General features: G+C 35.1%; 1 long non-coding RNA gene across 1 annotated transcript; it reads left to right on the top strand.

Moving 5' to 3' along the window:
• The first annotated feature begins 1,593 nt into the window (after positions 1-1,593).
• LOC103882828 lies at positions 1,594-21,753 on the top strand. Its single transcript, XR_644779.4, has 3 exons — positions 1,594-3,705; positions 18,707-18,849; positions 19,908-21,753. It is a non-coding gene; the product is annotated as an uncharacterized LOC103882828 (long non-coding RNA).
• Positions 21,754-22,367: the final 614 nt, after the last annotated feature.

The raw sequence follows: 22,367 nt of genomic DNA, 5'->3' as shown, positions 1-22,367 counted from the left end.
GAATTTCCACTATCGATATCTGGATCTCTCAAGAAATTTCACTAGTTTGTATAATGAAAGAAACATGGATTTTTATGAGGAAATTTAGCAATGTGTTAGTTAAAATGGTGAGTAGACAGATTTTCTTTTCTTTCTTTTCTTTTGAGACAGAGTCTTGCTCTGTCACCCAGGCTGAAGCACAGTGGCATGATCTCGGCTCACTGCGACCTCCACCTCCCGGGTTCAAGCAATTCTCCTGCCTCAGCCTCCCAACTAAGTGGGATTACAGCTATGTACAATCATGCCCATGTAATTTTTTGTATTTTTTTTAGTAGAGGTGGGGTTTCACCATGCTGACCAGGCTGATCTTGAACTCCTGACCTCGTGATCTGCCCGCATTGACCTCCCAAAGTGTTGGGATTACAGGCGTGAGCCAGCGCATCCAGCCTGACAGATTTTCACTGGTAAAATTAAGCCTACTCAAGCCATGGATTGGTGATTACCGTTTAGAAACATGCCCACTCTTCTCAAACAGGCTAATAGTCCACTATAACCTCTCTCATGCATCCTTTATGGATAAATGTCCACAGCTTGGTCCCTGGTCAGCTCTGCATCCAGCCATTGGCTAAGAAGAATATCTGATTGTGTGATTCATGGAGAATGAGTGTCATTGTGTAAATACTTGAAAGGACAGGAGGCTGGTAAGTCATTGAGCTATGAAACAGGTGCATGGATTAGTTCCTATTAACAGAACATTTGTTTAATAAATTTCTTTTGCTGTAGCCTCTTTAATTAACTCTTATATCTCAAGTGACTTTGATAATCATTATTGGCCAAAAAATATTTATGATACACTGTTAGGTATATATGAACATAATTGAAAATAGATACTCAAATACATGCACACACATATTCAAAGCAGCAATATTAACAACAGCCAAAAGGTGGAAACAATTGAGATGCCTATTGATGGATGAATTAATAACCAAATTATGCCATGTACATACAATGGGAAATTATTCAGCCATAAAAAAGAACAAAGTACTGATCATGGAACACCTGCATGAACCTTGAAAGCATCATGCTAAGTTGAAAAAGATGCAAAAAATGATGTATTTTATGATTCTACCAATATAGAATATGCAGAGTAGGTAAATCCAGGGGCTGGAGGAAGGTGGGGGAGAAACGGAATAACTGCTTATGAGACACAGGGCTTCCTTATAGGGTGAAAAAATATTTTGTAATTAGATAGAGTTGGTGGTTGCAAAATATTGTAAGTGTACTAAATGCAAATGAATTTTCACTTCAAAATGGTTATTTTCATGTTATGTGAATTTTACTTTAATTACATATATAAGCATATATTTTATATATAATATATATTTATGTATATATCATATATTATGTATAATATGTAATATATATTTTAAATATATATTTAATATATAATATATCTATAATTTATATATGTATATATAAATATATAATATATATTAAATAATATATATTTTAAATATATATTTATACATAATATAAGATACATACATAAATATGTATACATAAATATATATATTTGAAATATACATATATGAAAGCACATATATAGTAGCCATATATATATATGCTTTTTTTGCCCTAATTGGTTTAGGGCAGCTTACAGCAGCTCAAGTCACATAATGCGTATTAAAATGCTTTCTAAGTATTAAAATATTCTGAAATCCAAAGTGTCTTTTTCTTGCAGGGGAACCTTGATATTTTCAAATTCACGAATCTTATTTTGAACTACTTTTAAATAATCCCTGCACATTCTGATTTACAACAAATTATAATGCCAATAAAAATAACTACTCAAGAACTTGTGAGAATACACGTGCCTTGGGTGGCTTGTGCGCTAGTCATTTAATTAGCTGGTTGCCTAGTATCCTTCAATTAGTGGTAGTGCAGTAGTTGAGGACTGCAGAATACCTCTGGTTATTCTCAATTAAGGTGGCAAAGAACTACTCATGATTAGCATTGTTGCAGATGCAGTTATCACAAATGTCTCCTTGAATCCCATGTGACCTATTCTGTATGGGAAATACAGAGAGGAAATAAACAAAGGAGCTACTTTGTTCAACATTTCCCAGGTAGTAAGCACCAGTTCAAGCTATGCATTTTGCACTGTATAACAACCTCATTCAGTAGCTATCTCATTGTCCTTTCACAGAAGTGGACACAGAAACACAGAGAGGTTAAGTAATATGTCTGTGCTCCCTTTCTTAGTCAGTCATAGATCCATCCATCATACTCTGGAGGGCCAGCTCTAGGAATTGTAGTCACACATTGCTTCTCACGTCAAGATCTTCAGGAGTGATGAGGTAACACTCCTTGTGAACCAAGGTGTGTTAATAATCAATGCGGTACAGGTATCTGACGACTTGAGGATAACCAGTTTAGTGAGAAAACTTTGCTCTTTCTTAGGTCACGTGGCATTTTGAATGTCTGCTTTCCGTGACCACTAGAGAGAAAAGTAAATATGTGAAGATAATCAGAGAACTTGTGTTTAGCATCTAATGAGCAGTGAACAACAAGCAAATGCATAAAGAGGAAAATGTTTAGACCCTTTAAGAATATAGGACAAACCCCTGGCAAACAAAAGGTCCAGCCCTGCCAGGATGTCAAGAAGCAGAAAATGGGCCATTCCAGGGAGACTGGTGAGTCTGAGATCATATCCCAGGACCACCTGCCCACTGTGGGACCTAGGTTAGCTTGAGTCAAAAGCAGTATGCAGCCGTCAGGTTATTGTGAATATTAAATGAGATGATACATAAAAGGTGCTCAATAAATGAATAATAATTTAAATTGTGTTTGATAAATAGCTATGGTGATAATGAAGATGGTTTTTATGTAGTTTCACTGTTGTGTAGGCATCTGCAGTTTCCTGCAACTGCAAAATGCCAGTGCGCTCATTACATACCAAAATCCACCCAGAATGCAAAAAGCAAATGGGATGGCTATATTATGGATTGAGAGGGATTTGGTGTAGGTCAGTAAACTTGAGAAGAAAGGAGAGTTTTAGATATAATTTCTTCATAACTCCTTCTCCCCGTTTTGAGCACTTTCTCTGCTGAAACAGAAAGTATTCTCCTTCTGCATTTGAATCACTCCCATGATTAACGCATCACTCCGGTGGAGTCAAATGTCCTCAGTTCCATTACCTTTCTCAAGGACACACAGGTCAACTGCTTCTCCTTCTCCATAAATACTGAAGTCAAACGAAGACCATTTCTTGGAATTTAACTCGAAATATCTTCAGCAAGATGAAGAGTTTCACATAGGGCCTATGACTAATGGCAACAATCCATTCCGAGCTCATTACACAAACCCACATACAGAACATTTATCCTTTCTGAAAAGAACAATGAAGTGCTTCAGGAGAGGGGTCCCTGAGGAGCTGTGCATAAACACGTGGAGATTTACAGTGAAGTCAGAGAAGAAATGGAAAAGGCCTTTGCCCTTTCTCTGTATTTGTTGATGGTTTCTCATAATATAAAATACTCCTTTAGCAAAGGCTAATTGCAAGCCCTGTTCTCCAGAAACAGTGTGACTGATTGATTTGGATTGTTACAGAAAACAATGATACAGAGAGAGCTGGAATGCTTCTTTTGTTTTCTGATGGATTTCTCATCCAGATTCACAGCAAGCCCTGAACTGAAGACATGATGTGCAGCATGCTCAACTGTAATCGTGAGTATTTGTAACACAACACAAACTTGCTTCATAACCAGTTTTCTGTTCTTTCTTGACAGACTGCATCAAGTATTCTCAGTTTGGGATTTTGGAAAATAGTGACATGAGTTACTCAAATCTGTTAACAGCACCGCAGGCCAGTTGTGCTCTCCTGTGATCGCTTTGAACCTTGCTTTTTTGTTCTTGGGTTAGTAATGGAAACCATTAAAGCAGGGAGGCAAAATTATTCAAAGAGGTGCAGGAGAAACAATGTGTTCTTTCATCACAGGGATTTAATGCTTTTATTATGTATTTTTCGCCTCTCATTCCACAGAATATATTATCCTTGGAGAGACATGGTTTTCAGTTTTAAAAAAATACCATGCAGCATATTTCCACTGTTGACTTTGGTTTGTATTTATGTTTATATATTGTAGCCAAAAAGGGAAGCTGGGCTTTATTCGTGGCTTCACTATGCTTTTAATTTTGTCAGTGCCTTTTTGCATATTAGTGCATTTCATACAAATCCACAAAATAGATTGCATTAGTTCATATTCAGATTATAGAGGTATCTCTGAATGAAATTTGTAACTAGGAAAGCACTTCACAAATATTATTTTTAATATGTTCACTTTCTTAGAAGAAATAGAAACGGAATGCTGTGTAGAAAACATTTGATGTTTTACACTCAACGTTGGTGATGTCATCTATTTACCAAAACCCTGAAGGGTCCATCTGTGGTGGCTGCTGCCCTGCAGATCCCTGCTTGGGGACCTGCCCGGCCTCTGCAGCTCAGCTCAGCTTTCTGGTCTTGACCCCTGGTGAAGTCACTGATTTGGTCATAGTGCATGCCTATCCAAATCCCTCTAACCATCACTCTTCACCTCCAATGAATTGATCTTCTTGGCTAGTTTACTTTATATTTTTCTTCTCTCATTGTTTTTACTGTTTTCTGTCAAAAGTGAAGCAAGGTGTCCATGTCTATTGAATTAAACATAAACTAAGGTCTCTATGGAGAAAAAAAAAAAAAGCCAATAAAAAGCAAAGCTAATTTTGAAAATAAGCAAACAAAAAAGTCCTATTTATCAGTTCTTAGTTAAAATCATGTATCTAGTAACAAATTCAAAAATGAATGGTGACTGCCAAGTCCATTGATACATCTGCCTTCATCCTTGGTCACCTCTAGAGGACATCCAAGGCTCCATCAGTCTTCATCTCTGCCTCACACACACACACACACACACACACACACACGTGTGGTTGTTGGCAGGATGCCTCCATTCCTCACCATGTGGTCTTATAGGGCTGTGTGTGTTCTCATGACGTGGCAGTTGTCGTCCTCTCTAGAGGAAGTAATCTAGGAGAGCAAGTAGGAAGACAACTTCTTTTATGACCTTATCTAGGAAATGACATAGGTTACTTTCATCAAATTCTATTCCGTAGGGGCAAATGACTGCATCTCACCAACACTCAAGAGGAAGACAATCAAGCTCCACCTTTTGAAGGGAAGAGTATCAGTGAATTTGTGGACATTTATTTAAACCACCAAAGAACTCCCCAGTGGAGGATATCACAAAATTCAACCTGATTTTTGTATTCTGCTCAAAGTTTAGTAACTTGGGGTGATATGAAGGCAACTCCCTCAGGCCAAATATGGCTACCCTTAATCCAGAAAACTAGATAACAAAAAGGTATGTTTTCTGAATTCTCTTACCTTACCCCCAACACTCAATAAACAATATAGGGGAAGCAGGAAATTCCCCTGGGAAAATTCTTTGATGGCCACCTACCCATTGGGCAAAAGATGATGGTTCATTATACAGTGTTTCTCCCTTTTTGAATATCATCCTTATCTTTTATTCTCTGTAGCAAAATCTGTTCCACTTTTGGGCAGTCATTTTTTTGCTAGCCTCCTTGTCCATATCTGAAAAAAGCATAAATGCATATACCCTCTTTGAGGGCTTCAAAACTTTCACAAGTCACTTTCTGATCATAAATTATAGACCCAAGGGTTATTCTTAGGCTCAGAAAGTCTAGGATTTTTTTATATAAGGCTCACAGTTTCTTTCTTTGGACATTGTGAAACAACAACAAAAACAAACAAACAAACAAACAAACAAAAAACACCCAGTGGGCTTTTTTATGTCTCTGCCTGTGGTTAATTCGTAACTGTAGTTTCTTTCAACTTCTAATTCTCAAAGATGTTTTTTGTTACTTTCTCTTACCTATACTCCTTACCCACAACTGTTTCTTCTAAGTTAATGGGCAATCTTCAGGTTTGCATAACCAGGAATAATAAGTAGAAAGCAATGCCCAAATTTGCAGTAACAGTCATTACAGTACGCATACCCTCAGTCTCATGTTTAACCTAAATCACTTGAGCCTGTGTTTTACAGATGCTTTTTCTGAAAGATCTGTTTATTTGGAGAACTATAGTTATTGGTCTTCCTCATATTTGAAAAAGTTAGATTGTCACACTTTTTCTAGAATCTTTTATTATTTCTGCTTGCATATTGACTGTTATTTGCAGAGCTCACATTTTTGTGTGTGTGTGTGTGTTGTACCTTGCAAAAAGCAGCCAAAAAGAACTATTATAGAGTATTATACTATTATTGGAACAATTTCTTTACCTTTTCCCACAATGAAGCCAGATTAACATATACAAAATTCATGTACCAAGAAATGCAAGTGAGAGTTTTACCTTCTTAAAACATTTTAGGTGTCAAAGTTTGTACTTTTGAGATTGTGTTTATCATATAGCCTAGCCCAGCCTAGATTAATGCATCACTAGTACCAGGTGTCTGCGCTTCTTTTAAAAATCCTAATACATGTATCCAAAGAAGATCTATAAACAGCCAACAAGCACACAGAAGGATTCTCAACATTACTACTCATGATGAAAATAAAAATCAAAACCACACAGAGACATCACTTCACACCTACTAGAATGGCTATATTTTTAAAAACTGGAATATTACACGTTGGTGAGTATGTGAAGAAATTGGAAACTTCATGCTTCATATTTGCTGGTGAAATTGTAAAATGGTTCAGCTGCTATGGCAGACATCTGACAGATTCAGGTAAGGAACTGGAACTGGAACAGTAGGAACCAGAGGCTCCTACAGTGAACTGATCAGTTGTGGCAATGGCCAAGGCTGCCGTGGCAATTATAGGAATGGCTGATTCTGTGAATGCCATATGGAGGAGGAGGGAATAGTTACTGGAAACGGGAAGGAAGGGAAAATCTATCCAGAAACATTGTTTCAGGAACATGGTGCTTACAAATTTTTCATGGTATAATTTCTAAAGATATGTGGTATTAGGGAAAAAAAGAAAAAAAATAAACTTTAGGAAATAGTGACTAGAAACATTAGTCTCACTATTACAGTGATTACTAGAAAATCACCAGGATCCTACCTCTTAATTACAACAAAAATATGGTGAGGCACTTTTCCAGGTTTTATTATTTCACCAATTTATGAAATCAACAAAATTTAAAATATAATAATAAATATTGTTTACTCATACATATTGTTAAAGTTATGTTAATTTAATAATTAACATAAATGCTCATTTTATGGTCATAATGCAATATACTATTATTAATTTTTTCACTTAATATGTTTTATAATATACCAACTACAAGAGATTTTTTTTCACATTTACGCATTTCTGAAATTTAGATGCAATGTCAAATTTTGGTGGTGTTGTGCTTAAAAAAACTATGTTAAAATAAATATTAGATTTTACTCAGATGGAAAGGACAGTAGAAGGAAACTGACATAAATAGGATCAAATCTCACATTTTTAAATATGGAACAATTTCCATTTTGTTTTTTTTTTTTTTTTTTGATAACAGATTATCAAGGAGATCTAGAGTATCATGAGTAAACTTAAACGGTGAAAGTAGAAACTGCAATTTCTCACTGAGGGTTTTCTTTTTGGTGAGAATTAAATTTTTCAGAATAGTAGTCCATCCTGGATGCACTGCTTCCCTCTATTGCTTTTAAATCCTGAGGGTGAAGACTGTATTCATTCTCGGACTGCTATAAAGAAATAACGGAGACTGGGTAATTTATAAAGAAAAGAGGTTTAATTGGCTCATAGTTCCTTCCACAGGCTATACAGGAAGCATGACTGGGGAGGCCTCAGGAGACTTACAATCATAGCAGATGGCAAAGGGAAGCAGGCACATCTTACATGGCTGGAGCAGGAGGGAGAGGGAAAAGGGGAAGAGCCACGTGCTTTTAAACAACTAGATCGCCTGAGAACTCACTCACTATCAGGAGAACAGCAAGGGAGAAATCTGCCCCCATGATCCAGTCACCTCCCACCAGGTCCCTCCCCCAACACCGGGGATTACAATTTAACATGAGATTCAGGCGGGGACACACATCCAAACCATATCAAAGATGAGTTAATCATCCCAGAAATTCACCAAACTTTCATAAATAAATTTTGATCCTTGTATCATTCATCACATGAGAAATAGGGAAAGTAACATAGATTTTGTAGTCATTGCTTGAAATGAGTGTGATGTGAAACCCCTGTCTCAGATATATGTCTCTGAAGGGCTTTGATAATATATTGTAAGTTTCCATCTTAGAAGCAGCGAACAATGTATTAATTAATAAAATTATTCAGTCAGAGGGTGAGAAACATTGTATTAGAGTTCAGAAGTGAGCTACTGCTATTAATTTTACCTAAAGCAACTGTCATAAGTAAAATGGACCAATTGAAAGTAACATAAAATTTAAGATTCAATGTAGGTGTGTTTATGTTTAAATAGCTACAATTAATTGTGAAAGTTTGCAGTTTATGAAAAAAGCAGTGAAGGTAAATATTCACCATCATGCCACTTGAATAGGTTAATTCTAAACCAGAATAGGGTATGATATTGGGTTTTGAGCTATGCAAAAGGTGAATATATGTGGGACATCTTGTTAAAAATAGATTCATTGTGATCCTGTATGCTAACCACAGATTGTCTTTTTATTATTTTCTGTAATTTACTTTACCAACCTATGGATACATATATGAGTAAATTTACTCAATAATACAAAAATCACTAAGTGTAATTTATATCAATATTCCTTGATCTGGGAAATTCTTTCTAAAAAAAATAGGGATTCTAAGAGATCATCTTCTTCAAATTTCTATTCACAGTGAAGGAAACATAAATCAAGGGAGAAGTTAGCACATTTTAATATCATCCTTTTCAGGAAGATATATTTCACACTCTACATAAATGAATGAGTTCACAGCTTAGACAATATATCTCTGGAGGAAGCAGATGAAGGATAAGCATAAAAGCTTACAATCCAGGGTAGAGAGGCACCAAATATACATATTTTGTCCAAATGTTATGTGACAAGATATTGACAATCGGTATTTATTTGAAGTCGGGACTGACAACAAAGAGCATAATCAAAAATGAAATTCTGCTTATGAGAATAAAACAGAAATTTTATCCAAAATTAATGCTTATTATTATACTAGTATTACCAAATTGTTAGTTGTGTTTCTTAGTTTCTTTTTGCAATAGGAACAATAATTTATTCATACTGCCAACTGTTCGATTGCTGCTATGATAATAAATTGACTTTTACTTTCAACTGAAGTTCTTGGAAGAGAAAGATACTTTCTGGCTACTTCAGCATGTATGTATTACTGCTGCTGGTGATGTTGCCACCACGTTATTAAGCTTCTCATCCACTCTTTCTGTAATTCTATAAAGTAAAAATTTATCTCCTCTTCAACAGCTTTCAGATTTGAAGGTTTGGTTGATGAAATTGATGGAATTTTGTCAGATCAATCACACAAATTGAACTGTGCTCACTTCTTGGAGGTGCTTGCTGAATATTTTCAAAAGCAAATTTAAGATTGTTGAGTACACCAATATTTTTATTTCTGAACTTGTGGTTACTATAGATGGGTTTGGGGAGCATTGCCATTCAAACAATACCATCGTCCAATTCATAACCCTGGAATGGCTTTCAATTTATGCAAGTATTTTTAAATATTTTTAAATGATATTTTGTATGTTTCAATGCAAAAGTAGGGCAATTCTTTTGTCACTTATATTGCTAAATATTTTCAGGGTATTTTAAATTACTGCCTTAATTTAATATTCATCTTTTTAATGCTAGTGTAAAGGAAAGCAACTGGGTTTTGTATATTAATCTTTAATTCTGAAACCTTGCTGAGCTACTTCAATTTAAACATTTTTAGTGAATTCCGTAGGATTTTTTTTATATACAAAATCATGCCATCTGAAATACAGCTGTGTTTACTTCTTCCTTCCTAATCTCAATGACTTTTTTCTTTTTCCTTTTCATCTTCTGATCATTTTTAACCTCATTTTTTTCTTTCTTTTTTTTTTTTTTGCTTTTGTTAAACTTCTCCATTTTTTCAAGGTCAGTCTAGCTAAAGATTTGCCAATTTGATTAACATTTTCGAGAATAACGTTAGCTCCATTATTTTTCTATTTTTCTATTCTCTATTTTATTTTTCCTTAATCTTTATTATTAACTCTTTTATGCTTGATTTATGGTTAACCTATTCTTTTCTTCCCCAGTGTCTTCATGATCAATGAGGGTATTGATTTTAATTGTTTCTATTTTTAAAGCTATTGATTACCTTTTAACCGTTGATTTTTTACTGTACTCCATATTTTAGCATATCATACTTTTCTTTTAAATTTGTATTTTCATTTCATTGTATTTCAACAACACTCTTTATATATTTTAATTTATTTTAAATTTATTATTATTTATTTTATAACCTAAATCATGGTCTGTCCTAGAGAATGTTTCATGTGTACTTGAGAATAATTTGCATTCTGCTGTTGTTCAGTGCAACATTCTATAGACGTGTATTAGGTCTGGTTGGTAGACAGTGTATTTCAAGTCTTCTATTTCTCTTTTGCTCATCAGTCTTGTTCTATCCATTACTGAAAGTGAAGTATTGAAGTCTATAACTATTATTGTTGTCTACTTCTTTCTTAAATTTTGTCAGTTTTCCTTCATATATTTTGTTTTTTGTTTTTATTAGCTAAATATGTATCCATAATTATTATGACTTCTTGATGAATTTGTCCTTTTATTCATATAAAATATCCTTTTTGTGTCTGAAAACTGTCTGATAATGTAGATATTCAAGCTCTCTCTTAGTGACTATTCACATGATATGTTCTTGTTGTCCTTTTACTTTTAAGCTATTTGTATCTTTTTAATCTAAAGTTACATTTGTAGTGGTAAGGCAGTAAGGAGTAAAATTAACATCTATACATATAATGATAAACTTTGAATTTATACCTAGTTAATTTCAATAGTCTACAAAACTTTACTCCTATATGGTTCCTTTTCTACTTTCCTCCTCTGGTTTTTATTATAACACCATCACAGATTTATACATTATAAGCCTTTCACAAAGTTGTATAATTATTGCTTCATGTAGTCATTTTTTGAAGTGGGTAGAAGATAAAAGAAACAGAAGTCACAAACAAAAAAATTTATCCTGTATTCCATATTTACATAATTATTTACTTGTCCTTGTGTTCCTTATTTCTTCATGTGAATTCAAGACTTTGTCTAATAGCCTTTTATTTCAGTCTGAAGGACTTTAGTATTTTTTGTATGAAAGATGTGCTGGTGACAAATTCAATTTTTATTAGTCTATAAATTCTTACTTTCTTCTCTGTTTTCTAAGTATAGTTTTGCTGGATATAGAATTATTGACTGACACTGTTTTTCTTCAAGCACATTGAATATATCATCCTACTACATTTTTGCCTCCATAGTGTCTGATGAAAAATTGACTCATTCTCTTTGAGAATCCCTTTATGTGATAAATTACTTCTATCTTCCCATTTTTAAGTATTTCTACTTGTTTTGGCTTTTGAAATTTTGATTATGATGTGGCCAGGTATGCATCTCTTCAAGTTAATCTAATGGAGTTCACTCAGCTTCTTTTAAGTGCTGACAAATGTTTTTTTTTAATTTTTTTAGTCAAACTTGAGAGTTTTTAGCCATTATTTTATCAAATTGTGTTTCAACTCTTTTCTCTCTATTTTCTCCTGGAAGTACCAACTGTGCACATGTTGGTAGCCTTCATGCTGTCCCTCAGGTCCCTAATGCTCTGTTATTTTTTCCTCATTCCTTTTTCTTTACTTTCCTCAGACTGAGTGATTCCTTTGACCTAATCCTAACCTAACCAAATCTGCTAGCTCAAATCTGCCCTCGAGTCCTTCTAGTGAATATTTTATTTCTATTATTTTGTTTGTTTTCAACTCTAATGTTTATATTTGGCTCTTCAACATTGCTTCTACATTTCTAAATTCATTCCTTTTTTGGCAATACATTATTCTCTTAATTTTCCTTAATTCTTTAACATGATTTATTTTAGCTATCTGAACATATTTTAAATTCCTGATTTAAAGTTTTGTCCAATATATGTCCCACACACACACACACACTCACCAGAATTGCTATTAATGGTTTGGTGTGTGTGTGGGGGGTGAAACTTTCTTATTTCATTTTAATTTGTTATTGTTGAAATGTTGAAAACCTAATATTTTAAATATTATAAAGTATATCTGGAACTCACATTTCCCCCAACCTAGGACTAACTATTGTTTTGGTAATTAATGTTAATGCTCTTTGTTTAAAAGTACCTAAACAAACAAACAACATTAACAATAATGACTGCTCTAAAGTATTTATTATTTATTTTGTGCCCAATGAACTGTCCTCATGATTAGCTTGGTGGTCAGCTAATGATTGGACAGATATTTCTTAAATGGCTTGAACGAATTAATCTCTTACCTCTACAGAGGGACACAATGTGTGTAATGAACTGTGTTGTATAATGAAAAAGAATTCCGATATCTGTTCCAGGCTCATAAATGAAAGAATATTGTTCCCGGCTCATAAATGAAAGGAATGTCTTTGTTATTCATAAGTCCCTTGGATCACACCTGAATATACTGACTATGCTAACAAGACAATTCAGGATGGGGGCTGGTAAATGGAAAGACCACACATATGATTAGAAGGCTGGGAATTTGAGCAAATCTGATTTTCAGTGAGTGAACAGAGGGCTGGATGTTGAGTCTAAACTGATTGACCATAGACATGCCCAATAAAATGTCTGGACATAAGAGCGTGGTGGGGCTTTCTGATGGGCGCTGCAAAGGGGATGCACCCTGATTTTATGAGGAGAGGTCATGGAAGCTCTCTATTTGGAATTCTCCCAGATTACACCCCATATGTCTTTTCATTTGGCAATTCCTGATTTGCATCCTTTATAATAAAACTATGTTCATACATATATACTTTCTTGATTTCTGTGTATTGTTCCAGTAAATTGTCAAAGTGTAGAGAGAGTCAAGGGGGCTCTCTGAACTTGTAGTCAGTTGGCCAGAAGTGTAGGTGTTCTGTGAACCCCATTTGCTATTGGTGTCTGAAGTGGGGTCAGCGTTGTTGGGGACTGTACTCTTAAAACTGCAGAGTTTGATGTTAATTCTGAGTAGTTGGTGTCAGAATTGAATCACGGTACAGAAACTGAAGTTAGAATAGGCACCCTCTTAATACTGCAGCCAGCAGTTTATAACCATGCCTTAGCCGTTACTACTTTCCTGCACAGATCCTCAAGGTCAGCCAGTGGTGAGAGATTAGGCTTTCTCAGGTGTTTATTGGACATACATACAGCCCTGCACATGAGTGTGATCTTCTAGATTCTCAGGAAAATATCTGAGCTTTTCAAAGACTTCTCTGGACATCTGATTTTCTATTTAAATGTTTTGGCCAGCTCTTGGCTAGCCTTAACTGCTATTGCTGCTTCAGATACCTGCAATGTAAAACAATTGCTGCTGTTTTTTTTTTTTTTTTTTTTTTTTTTTTTTTCTGTAAACACCCAGGTGAAAAGCTGCTTGAGTGAGTGAATTCCGAATCATGTCAAATAAAGTCAACGCCTCCAGTGAGAAATTTCTAGGGAACTGCCAGAAAGGTCAGATACATTACAATTTCCTGGGGAGGGGGCTTTTGAGAACTCTAAGCCTTTCCTGCCTTGCTCAGTGGCTGAAAAACTGATCATATTCATGGATACTATGTTCCCTAGGCTGTTTTTTAAGGCTACTGTGGAACTAGGGAATAGGGCAAGTTGAAATGCTACAAAGCTCCATGTTCTTATCCACATTTGAAACTTTTACTTGAATAAATGCTCTTCTGAACATTGCAAGCCTTTGGTTAATTTCTGGAGTTCTGATAAAGATGACTTTGACAATTTTTCTAAGGTTCTTATTATTTTATGGATACGTTGAGTTTTCAGAGATACTTAGCCATTTCAAGTTGTTTTCATTTTCTGAAATTTTCAGTAAATGGGCTACATTCTGTATGAGAAAGTATAATTTTTAGAGGTCTTTCCTTGCTAGCTTTCTGACTCTTCTCTCTTCTCTCCCTATAACTCAATGTATCTAGCTCTAGTTTTATTCACTGTTGATTTAACAAGGCTGGCAAAGTCTTACCTCAGAGGCTTACCAAATACTATACCTTCTGCCAGTAAAACACCTCTTCTACATATTCATATAGGTAACTTAAATGCAACAGTTATTGGGTTCCTACTCTGACCACCCTGTTTCAAATTAAAAACTCTTTTTCCTCCCTTGATTTCCCAAAGAGAAACCTGCTTTTATTAGCGTTTTGTTTTTTTGTTTTTTGTTTTTTTAACATACAGTTCATTCATTTAATTATGCATACTATCTGAGTCTGTCTTCTAGAATAAAAGCTTCATAGGCAGGGATGTCTGTCTGTTTTTGCTTTTGTTTTGTTTTAGTCATCTTAATCCCCAGGGATACAACAGTACCTAACACCGTGAATGATGCAGTTAATATTCAATTAGTAAAAATAATAAAAATTGGTTGACCCTTTATTATTTAATTCTATAAATACTTGATCAATTGTAGTATGCTAAAAGAAGACACATTATTAGTTTCAACATTAAGCCATTTTGTTCTCAATGTTTTTTGATGATCTATTTTTAAAAATCACTAAACATTTTAGTGTGTGTGTGTCTGTGTGTCTGTGTGGGTGGGAGTGAACATCATAGCACAATTTCTGACCATGTTTTTCTATTACTTATTCAGGAGAAAACTTTTTGCTTAGATCCATAGTTTAGTCCATTTTCAAAAATCCTTTGTTTTTAATAACTAAAAAAGTGAAAGTGTATAATGCATTTTGATAAGTTTCTATTGACTCAAAACTATAAAGATTAATAGTTAAAAGTAATGTCAAAAGTCTAGTGTTTTTGAAGCTTGCAAGAAAAAAATTTCATTATTAATATTCTCTAACATTTCCTTCTCTCATTCATACAATGAATTCATTACTGTGTTTGAATAATAAATAATTTATAGTGGCCTTTATTAATAGATTTGAAGTTCTTTCCTTTGTAAATTCTTAAAATAGTAAAGTGAAAATTATTCTCATTTTGTTAAGAATAGGACTTTTTATTTAAAAATATATTGCTTAAGTAGAATTGAATAACTAAAATTTAGACACAGTTTCAAAATATTATCTCATGTAATGTCTTTTATGCTAAAATACAAAACCATTTTAACAACATTACAATTATGATTAATTTAATTGCTACCTTTCTGCCTTGTGTTGCTTATGTTTTATACACTTTTTTGCTTAAATATTTAGTATTCTTCCATAACTTCACTAGCTAATATCATGAGAAGAAAAGGCTTAGCAGCTGAACTACTATTCATTTTCTTGCTTTGCCAGATGTAACATAGCCAGGAAAGATAGAAGAACGGTGTTAGGATATATCTTCATGTAAACATGTTAACACTCTCTTTGTTAAGTATACAAATAGTATTTGTTAGTAAGAGAATTCTTACTTATGGAATGTTTTCAAAGGTATGTCCTTGAGTGTCTAGGATTGATTATAATAAACTAACCTGGAATCTATGGTTTTATGGAGAAAGATTCCCTAATAAAAATGCCATGTAAGTTCTGTGAATACCTAAGTATACAATGGTGAAATTTTATAACTAAGACAGATTCATTTTATATTAGTAATGTGGCTGCCAACACTACTTTTTCAAATAATCTCTTTATTTGAGTCACTAAGAATTAATCCTAGGGCAACAGGAAAGGACCTGGGTTGCTATGCCAGCTAGATTTCTCTTGCTTCTTCTGTGCCTGTGTTTGCTTCTGTCCTGGAAATTATTAGCCCAGCTCGGTATTGGGTGAGATCTTCAAATCTTGTGAATCCAATTTGGCAACCTCATCCTTTGTGTAATTTCACACACTCTCAATATTTGTATTGACTCTAATCTGTTTTCCTATTCAAGTGTTTGAAGATCTTAATGATCATTTTGAAGGTAAATTAACAGCTTTCACTATCTTCTTTAATTATTGAAGTATTTTACTCTTCTAGTAAATGTACTTTTACACTTCAACCAAATGAGAAGATGTTTACTAAAAGAAATGTACATAAGGAGAAATTCCATGGATGTTACATAAAAAGCCTATCTATTTTGTAAGTGAATATTCATACAACACCACCTCCAAATGGCATTCCTTGTTTGTATTATGGACATTTTACTTATTAGATATGATTGCAACCTCCATGATGACTTAGTCATTGATCAAGCAAAAGTCTGGAGGTGCTAGAAACATCTTCAAGCTATGCAAATGGGCCTTCAAAACACAAAAGCTTTACCTACAAAAGCTGAACATATGCAAGTCCTGTGACCCTACCATTCCCCTCCTATGAATAAACCAAACAGAATTGTATATACATATATATGGGGTTTACTAAAATGCATGTGGAAAAATGGACATAGCAGCACTTTTTGTAATAACTGAAATCTGGAAATAAGTCAGATTCCCAATAAGAAGAGGATTATTAAATAATTTTAAAATGGGATATTATAGAAATATGAGCATGAATAAATAGTAATTATTTGCGACAATATGAATGAACCTCATAAACATAATATTGAGCAAAAGAAGTCAGATGAAAAATAGTATGTTGTTTATTATTACATTTATTTAAAGATAGGTAGAAAGAGAAGTAGGACACCAAACGAGTCTTCATGAAGTCAGAGACGTATTCATCTGTGCGCCTCAACAGGTACATTGGAATGGGTTGTAACTTGTTTGAAATGAAGACTTTAGCATTGGTGTAGTTTCTAGAGTAATGGCAAGATTTGGGATGTGACTAGGTAGTGAAGGAAAAGGACAAAAAACGTTATTGAAAATAAAACAGTCGAGGAAGTGAGAGGCACCCAAATATATTTTTAATAATCTGAAAGTTTGGCAATAATCAAAGTGGAGGAAAAGTTGGGAAGAAATGCTGAGGACAGAACAGTGACAGGGCCTGGTCCTATCTTAATGAACACCTCCGGGAGAAGGGCTAGCACATCTCCAAACTAGCCAAAATGTGCATTCCTCGAGTGGCATGATGTGTTTTGCAAACTGTATATGCACTGTTTCAATGTGAACACCAAATATGTCACTGCAACAGACATTCTGTTCAACCATTTCAGTGGTCTTGGGTTCCAGTTAACAACCAAACCCCTGAGACACCATAGGTCTGTGCAGCCTTAAGTTCATCAAGCTTTATAAAAGAATCTGAGGCACTAACTAGAGCAGTACACTCAGCAACTGCATAACAGACATCTGTGACTCCAAGTGCTGTTTCTGATATCCCCGTCACCCTGTGTTTGGGACAGTGTGGTAGCCAGTGATGATGCAGAGGTGAGTGTGGGCTTGGAGGAGCCATGGGCTCTGAGAGCCTTCAACTTTCATGCCTGCTAGTCACACTGCCCTTAAGGTGAGTGATGGGTTCCCATTTCCACGTGCAGCTGCATCTTAGTTATTCATTCCTAAGTAAACAGACTCAGCAGTGAGGTGCAAGGTCTTGGTTGTATTCCCATTCATCTTAGCTCTAGGATAAGAAAAATCCGCATATCTTTGTGAGCTACCTTTGCCAAAAGGATCAGATCGAGGGACAAATTCTGAGGTATGAGGCGACAGGCAAGGCCACAGAACCAGCTCCTAATCCCTTTCTTCCAGACACCAATAAAATTCCAATATCACATGCAATATCTTAAAAGTTACATAATGACAAATGCACAGAAATTTTAGGTACAATAGTATTTGTAAAACAGTAGCAACAATAACAACCACCATAGTAACCTTTACAAAGTGAAATTGAAGGTTGCAATGAGGAATTTATCCAAGATTTGAAATTCCTTTTAGAGATAGCAGAATGTAGTTGGAAGAACAAGAACTTCAGAGTCAAAGAGACCTGCTATTGGATAATTATGTGATGTTGAAAAAATCTTAGCATAATTCCTTCCAATATGTTTACAGCTATACAATGCATTTTAAATGTGTTAAATAGTAACAACATGTTAACAAAATGAAATGAATACTAACATATACATTACTCATCATTCATCCAATGCTCAATAACTGTTTAACCGTTGCTATTTTCATGCTATGGCTGATTTTTCAGAGGAAATCTGAGATACATGCCTTTCTTCCCTGCGTTTCTCTTCTGAGTCCTACTGTCAGTAATATAAAACAAAACAAAACAAAACAAATCACATCCTTCAACAAATAATTGTTTCGCTTTCTCACTTTGTCCCACTCTTTCTTTCTTTCTAGCGCTTTCTTTTAAAATAAATATATTGTCTTTCTCATTGATTAAATATGTCTAGCTTATATAGAAACCATAGATATTAGAGAAAAACAACTAAGTGTGTATTGTGCTCTAATCACGACTGATTATCGGGTCCTTGTAGACCTAATCATACAGTGCTCCGTACCTCAGATTTCTCATAGATAAAATGAAGGTTATTGGTCGTGATGAATACTCAATCTTTTTTTTTTTTTTTCATTTTGATATCTAGTCAGCAGTAAGATATTATCATATGGCTATCTCAGACTGCAAAAAAAAAAATGCAAGTCTTCAGTGATTTTAACTTAATTTCAATATTGCTCAGAATATTTTACCAGGACATTACTTAGAAGGAGGACAACAAACCTACAGCAGCACTGGGTAGTGGAAGCATGGGAGAAAAATCACAGCCTCTTCCCAATCCCTCATGCATGGGGCAGAGATTTCGGACAGTTCTCAACCAGGAAGGTGAGTTGTGCAGTATGGCAAGGGGTACAGAGTTAAGTTGAAGGAGGAAATATTTATAAAAGTGAACAGAACAGATATTTAGCATGTGTGTAAGCCATTTTTATATTTTTTACTTTATTTTTAGTATTAAATTTAAATTAAGTTATATATAGTTTAATTACATATTAAACTATAATTATAATATAATTTAAATTAAGTTATATATATACACTCGCATACACATATATATAATGTAAATAGTGTAGGGAAATGTCTGATATGTGGCCTTCAGTGTCTCAAAATCCAGATATTCCAAAAAACCTGTAAGTTTCCCTTCTAATCTCTGCTTGGCAGTGTGATGTGGTATGCTCCATGTCTTTTGAATATAATTATTTTTCAAGCTGCTGCATATGGTGATGAATGTCTGCAGATTCAAGATAAAGCAAATCTCTTAAAATATACAACTGAACATTCTAGTCCTTTAGGCAGAGAGGGGAAAATAGGAGTTCCAGACAGACCCTGAGCATTTCACACACTGGTACTGTTCAGTGGGTAAGTGGCAGAAGCATGAGTAATGCAGGAATCTAACTGTCCTTAATATTCATATGCATTTGAAGGTTCAAAGGACCTCAAGCCTACTTTACTTGATAAGGAGAAAAGAACACGTGAAAAGGTGCAGTAGGTTTGGAAGAAGGGTTTGATCCCCTACCAGACAAGGCTTGCCTGTGGGCATGTTCAGGCTTTCTTGAAGCAGAACCAGGTGAGGTGCAGGTGGTAAATGAATTGGGCTGGGCACTTAGTACCAGGTCACTGCTCACTGGCTTACTCCAATCCATTCTTGCCTCCATGAAGACAGAGGGAAAACCCGTTTGGGCAGGACTTTTAACCTCTCTGTGTTTAGTAGCACTTTAGTGGCAGAACAGAAGTGCCATGCGAAAATCATTCCTTTCCGAACGGTCTCCAGGCGGATATGCCCTCACCAATCTCCCATCCCAAACACACACAGAAATCGCAGTCTTTGTTTTTGTTTTTGGTTTTCTTTTTCCCCGTGTCTAAAAAGTGTTTCTTTTTCATTTCAGATGATTTATTCCAGGAAGACATGGCCTGAATTTTGACTTTCCATCTCAGCCTCTTTTAAGAATCCATAGCCCACACTGACGTCTCCCCTTTTCCTTAATTTGATTCACAAACTGTCCCTGCAACACAATTAGCAAGTAATCCTGAGCCATGCTGTCTTTCAATGTGCAAACCTTGTAAATGGTAGGTTTGGTAATGGTTGTTGATAGATGAATTGACCTTTACGATGACTGAGTTCATTTTAACACAGCATAAGCAAAATAGACCATATATTATAAATTTCTGTAAGGCAAATAGTAATTCAATATTTTACTTTTTATTATGTAAAAATGATTATACAGATGAGCATTTAGGAAAGGTATTTTTAGTGATTCTTAATTCTAAAATGTCACACATTTCTAAGAAGTTGCACGAGACAAACAAATAACATTATTGAAGTTTTAGAGTTAAAGGTCAAAAACAAATGCTGAACTAAAAACTATTCTTATCAGTCACATGTTCCTATTTCTGGTGTTCACAGCAACTTTTATTCAGTAATGAGACCAGTACTTTTTGATTTATAGATTCTCTAAAATTATCAAACAACTAACTGAATAAGGTGCAAGGAGGATTATGAGCTCTCAAAACTCAAATGATAATAGTGACTCTTTAGGTCTGTACAAGATTTAATGATTTGCCATAATGATGATGATGATGATGATGATGATGATGTTGTACAGTGTCTCTAATGCTCAAACTTCGCTAGGAGTTAGATTTTTGTAATTCTATTTTAACAAAGGTCTGCCTTCAAACTCACTTTCTGTCCTACTACTTGATGTATAATATATACAAAGAAAGTAGGAGAGAAATCTTATATCACCCAAACCATTATACATAATATGACCACATTTTGGTTCTGAAACATTTTAGGATATGTCCTATCAAACTGTTCAGTAGAATACAATGCCTTAAATTGCTTAGTTTTCCACTATATCTCCACCTTCTATTTAAAACTTGGTATAAATAGTAATGTTTATTAGTGACTAGTGAATAAATACTGAATTTAAATAGTGATCCCAAAGGTGGCCTATGGCGAACACTGCTAGATGTAAGCCAAGGGCCTCTTCTTCCTCGCTATTTTGTTAACTTACTTATTTCACAATGTACCCAGGTGCAGAGCATGAATCATGATTGATCTGAACTATGAGGTCATAACAGGGTGAGATCAAACCCAAGGAGATGGTAATAGATTCTTGGGAAGAAAAAAAATCCTACAATTTTCATTTATAAAACACAGATATATATATATAGTACAAAAACAAGTATATGAGGAACAATGACATGAACATTTCATAGTGGACGTAATTGGAAAAAATATCTACAAAGGCTTCTTGGGGAGTAATAAGGTGTAGATTGAGAAACAGTGGTTAAAATCAGTCATGTGATCTTGGTCCTCTCTGCTAGTACGCCGCTGGAAAAGACTGAGTTCTGGCCAAAGAGATAAACCGGGATTAGAGAAAAAGTTTTGTGTTTTCCTGGTATGCTAGTGTCCTACAAGGGCCTTTACCCAGCACTCTCTCAATTTCTACTTTGAATAATGCTATATGATGAATAAAATATAGAACTTTGGTGGTCATTTCATTACCTAAAGGATAAATTAAATAAACACTGGTTGAAAGTAAAGCAGGGCTAAGACTTCAGTTCAGTCATTATGGCTCTGAAGCAACATTGAATCTGCCTAACTACATGTTGTTCCCTTGTTAAGCAGAGAGCCTTATGGTTTTGCACGGCAATGTACCAGGATGGCTATCAGGCCTCTGAGCCCAAGCCAAGCCATCGCATCCCCTGTGACTTGCACATATATGCCCAGATGGCCTGAAGTAACTGAAGAATCACAAAAGAAGTGCAAATGCCCTGCCTCGCCTTAACCAATGACATTCCACCACAAAAGAAGTGAAAATGGCTGGTCCTTGCCTTAAGCGATATTATCTTGTGAAATTCCTTTTCCTGGCTCATCCTGGCTCAAAAAGCTCCCCCACTAAGCACCTTGTAACCCCCACTCCTGCCTGCCAGAGAACAACCCCCCTTTGACTGTAATTTTCCTTTACCTACTCAAATCCTATAAAATGGCCCCACCCTTATCTCCCTTGGCTGACTCTCTTTTCAGACTCAGCTCGCCTGCACCCAGGTGAAATAAACAGCCATGTTGCTCACACAATGCCTGTTTGGTGGTCTCTTCACACAGACGCGCATAACAATGGCTGTACTTGGTAACTTCCTATAAGAGCTGAGTCAGACTCAAGTACAAGGTCTAGACCAACGTCCAGAAGAGTTTCTCCTTGGTTTTTGTCTAGGAATGTTATAGTTTCAGGTCTTATTTTTAGGTCTTTAATCCATCTTGAGTTAATTATTGCATATGGTAAGAGACATGGGTCCAGATTCATTCTTCTGCATATGGCTGGCCAGTTTTCCCAGCACCATCT

This window comes from Papio anubis, chromosome 4, assembly GCF_008728515.1.
Source record: "Papio anubis isolate 15944 chromosome 4, Panubis1.0, whole genome shotgun sequence".
NCBI classification, from domain to species: Eukaryota; Metazoa; Chordata; class Mammalia; order Primates; family Cercopithecidae; genus Papio; species Papio anubis.
Note: the sequence above shows the minus strand (reverse complement) of the source record. Positions and strands in the feature narration are given on the sequence as shown.